The sequence below is a fragment of the Echinops telfairi genome, unplaced genomic scaffold (genome assembly GCF_000313985.2).
Source record: "Echinops telfairi isolate 266 unplaced genomic scaffold, ASM31398v2 ScPeMD7_443;HRSCAF=831, whole genome shotgun sequence".
NCBI lineage: Eukaryota > Metazoa > Chordata > Mammalia > Afrosoricida > Tenrecidae > Echinops > Echinops telfairi.
In genome coordinates, this window is record NW_022104341.1 from 27,704,395 (window position 1) to 27,709,158 (window position 4,764).

The following is a 4,764-nucleotide window of genomic DNA, read 5'->3' on the forward strand; positions in this document are numbered from 1 at the left end:
ATAATGAGTTAGTGTAGCTGAAATCTATTAATCAGTTAAAATTCTAATCCAGTGATCCTGGTTCTGACCTCTGAATCCATGAATAAAGTATGATTTTCCACTAAAAGAGTCCCTGAAATATTAGAAGACAGCATATTTTCTCTTGGCCATTTCTTCTTTATATACCGGTACCCTGCCCTAGTTTCTTTATATATCTTTAATTTCACAATTTCTTGTTATTAGTTGCCTTCAAGTGGGTCCCTAACACATGCTGACCCCATACACAATGAGACAAAACACTCCCCAGCCTTGTGCCATTCTTATAATAGGTTGTAGATTGATCAGACATTCCTGTTTTCCCACTTTTGACTCACTTTAGTTAGTCAACATTCCTTTTTAAATGTGTTATCTAAAAATGAAAATAACACCTTCAATAATTTTTAGTAAGTCTTGTGCGATGAGACAGTACAGTTTGTGGAAAGAGCAGAGGACCAGGACGAGGGAAATCTAGGTCCTCTGAAAGGTTCTGCCAACAATTAGCTTTCTGATCATAAGTAAATTCAGAACTCTAGAGTTCTTGGTACAGTAATACCAATTTATGACAAACTAAATTTGCAACTAGCTGTATTTACAACTGTCCTTTTTTGGGGGGCTTACATAATGTGGGGATAATGGAAGAAGCAGGAATTACTGATGCTGAAATTGTACATTTATATGTGATTTTCCCAACCCTAAAGACAAACAAAGATCAGATTTCCAAAGATATTGCCAACAAAAAGGTAATAATAATGAAAACTGAAAATTTAAAGAGTATTCAACTTTAGAAATAGCTTATGACAAATTGGTCAGAGCAGGACCCAGATGCAAGTCATGGACTACCTGTAAAATGAGGAAATTGGACTTATTTCACTTTCAATCAACCAAAGATGACCAGAGAAACTTTCTTAAGAAGGAAATATATGAAAAATCAACTGATACAGTTGGCTTAAAAATGACACAGACATTAAAAAAAAACATTTGTGAAAATCACATTTTGTGATGTGCAGAGAACTGTTTAACTTCATATCAGATTTGCATTTGAGAGAGTGCATATTTTTTCATTTTTATGCAGATTAATGACCTTTAACATTTGATGTCTGAGACTTTCAAGTGAGGCGGTTCAGCCACTACAGGTTTATATCTTGCTAGTCAGTGTCTGAGTTGGAAAAATTGAAAACACATGGTGGCTCAGATGTTAGGTTGGAGAATGATTTTTTTTTTATTTTAGAGCTGTTTAGAGGGTTCTTTGCTATATATATATAAATTTTCATGTGATTTGTGTATACGAATATGCTGGAAAGATGCCAGTTGAGAAAGAAGTCAAAGGAACAAAAAACTTTATACTCTAATTCCACTTCAGATAACAGCAGATGTTGCAAATAAAATGAGAGTTTGTTCAAACTCAGAGATTTTAAAAACATACTGTTTCAATTGTAAAATTTTAGCAATAAAAAGAAATTGTGGAAAACATTAACTCTAGGAAGACAGTATGACTTGTTGAAAGAGTAGGGAAGCAAATATAGGGGAATTGGGGATAAAATCTCTGTATTAGAGATCAAGTCTAGAATGTTTCCTGATTTGAGAGAATTTCAGCTAAATCTTAGGAATGGTACTTTTACTGGTGGTGGGGGTGTGTGGAGCAACTCACCAGTTATTATAAGTAAGACTATAAAATAATTTATGTAGCCAAAAGTGGCTTGAATAACTCTATACAGAGCCCTATCAGAGAAACCAATTTCCTACGCGCACCTCGCCTATTCTGCTACATGGTGATGGAACAGAAAGTGTGAACAAGCGGTGGGGTTGGGCAGGACTTCATTTTGGAGTCAATGTTGTAACTCCCCCTAGAATAACACGTTTGAGGTGTCCTGTTAATTAAGAAACCCATCAGAGAGGTGCATAAACGTCCTGATGTACAGTGCCACCTTACAATGTGACAACTCTTTTGCTCCACAAAAACCAAACTGCCATTGAGTCGAATCTGACTCAGAGCGAGTTCCCAGGTAGCTGATAAATGTTTAATGTTACATGTTATCTCGTTTCAACTTTCACACGAATCACTTCTATCTCACTTGTTATCTGGGCTTATAGGGGTTTTGTTTTCCTCCCATCCTTCTTGCATTTTCTTAAATCCCCAGCCTTTCCCTTTTGGGGTGTGTTTCTAGCCAGAATGCTCTCACCTGCAGCTGCTTTGATGCACATTGCATTATTTACTAGGGAAAGGACAATATTTCTTATGCTTAAATACATAATCTTTTCTTCATCCACTTGGTTGAAGTCCATTCCAATCTACTTCCCTTCCTATCACAAGCCCCCTACACCTTCATACGCCACCCACCCCACCCCGAGCATTTAATCCCTTACTCACGCCTTCAGACTTCAGTTACACACACACACACACACACACACACACACACACACACACATTTGTGTGGAATTGGGCATTTCCCTCATTCATACATGATCAAATGCTTGTGATCACTAGTTTTGTGTACTTTCAAGTTGATTTCAACTCATAACATTCCTACATGGTAGAGTAGAACTGTCCACTAGGTTTTAATTTTCACGAAAGAGATTGCCCAGTCCTTTCTTCTGAGGAGAGCCTTGATGGGATTGAATTGCTCACCCTTTGGTAACTAGATTGAGATAATTCATGGTTCTATGCATCCTTATTATCTGCCCGCTACAATAGAACCTCTCAATCTACTCACCTTCCAGTGAAAATGAGCAAATATCTACATATATTGAAAGCAGGACACACCCCCAAGGAAAATTTCTTTCAGTTGACTGACTGCTCATAGCAGATTTTCCCATGGAGATCTAGCATTTTACATTATGCTAGATTCTCATCCTGAGGGTGTACTATGGCACTTTTGACTGAGTTTCTGGCCAGTTCTTTGTGATTGCGTTAGTCTGGGTAGACTAGAGAAATTCATAGACACTCATATGTGTATGTATAAGAAAGCTTTATATACAAGAGCAATCAAATATCAAGAAAACATCTCAGCCCGGTCCAGATCAAGTATATAAGTCCGATATTAGCCCATGAGTGCGATACCAATCTATAAAGTCCTCTTCAGACTCACGAAACACATGCAATGATGCCCAATTCAGGAAGATCACAGGCCAGTGGGTGGGAAGTCTTGTGGATCCATTGGCATTATAAGCATCTCAGCACTGTCACGGGTCTCCACATGGCTGCTCTAGCTCCAGAGGTCTGACTCCATCAGCCTTTCTCCTTGTGTCTTCTTCACAGAGATGTCTCACAGGAAGTGAGCCGAGAGAGAAAGCATCTCCCACCTCCAAGGAGGAATACCAGAGTTCCCAGAATCCTCAGGAGAAGGCCATGCCCACACAGAAGCTTCATTGGCTATATCCTGATTGACCGGCTAGATTCCACCCATACACTCTTAATCATCAAATTGACACCAGATTATGTAACTACCACAGTGATCCAGGTCAAGTGCTGTAGAGAAGTGGGACTTTTACACTCTGTCATTTTGAAGTGCTCAACATCTTTCATAGGCCACACCAGGAGGATTCAATTTTAAAACCCCACTAAACAAATTGTACTTTACATTAAGTACACCTGTAGCAGATTAAATGAACTGAAAGACCCTCCTAGACTTAAGACTGAAACACCCTAGGGTGAGAAGAAGCAGATGAGTACTATCCAAGATTATAGATTTAGAGGTTGTTGGAATTTGGTTCAAATCTTTTACTTTGAGAGTACTCAATCAATGGCAACTTGTGACTACCATATATTTGCTATTTGTATACTCGCTTTTCTTTTTTATGACATGCCTTAATCTAGGAGGCATAGTTCTGCCTTTGTGAATGAGCGTTATTGAAAATGTTGCCCTATCACCAACCATCATTTTTTACATAGTGCCCAGTCACTTAAAATTTTAATCTGTACAAGGAAACAATCCATGTACTTTAGTCTAAAAAGATAGTATATATATATATAATACTTTACTCAAGATGAGCTAAATTAATGATAATAGAATTACCATGAGCTAAATTAATGGTAATATGAGCTAAATGATAATATGAGGTAATGATAACATGAGCTGAATAAAATAATATGAGCTAAATATACCATGTGCTAAATTAATGATAGTAGAATTACCATATGCCCCATGAGGATGGTTTTATGATGTTCCCCAATAAAATAAGGATGTCTCTAAAGTGGACATGGGACATATTTCAATCATAGCTATATTAATGGATTTTGAGCTTGAACTTAATTGTTCCCCTAATCTACAATTAATTTGTATGATGTGACTTTACTCAATACTTGCCCTCATGAAGAGATTACTGAAGATATAGCAAAGGATGATGAAGAAATGAGATGGTGCTCGGCTATCAGAAAGAATAGTATCTGGGGTCTTAGAAACTTGTCTTTAAACAAGCATCCATCTAAGTGAGGTATCAGTTAAGTTTACACAGGAAAAGCACACCAGCTTGAGTGATCCAAGGATTGTAAATAATAAAATCCAAGACAGGAGCAGGAAACTCTATTAGAGCTTAAATTCTGAGCACCCAGTTTGCAGAAAGCTATGGATGATAGGCCCAAATCCATTTGGAGGCTCATCCTGTGCTTGAATCCCTTCTGACCATTATTAACCAGAGACATGCATAGCTTTACACTCAGACAGATTGCATCGGACGGTGGATGATATATTTAAAGTTTATTGTGCCAACCTGGCTGATAAACACATGTGGGGTTTATTGAAGGGTGGA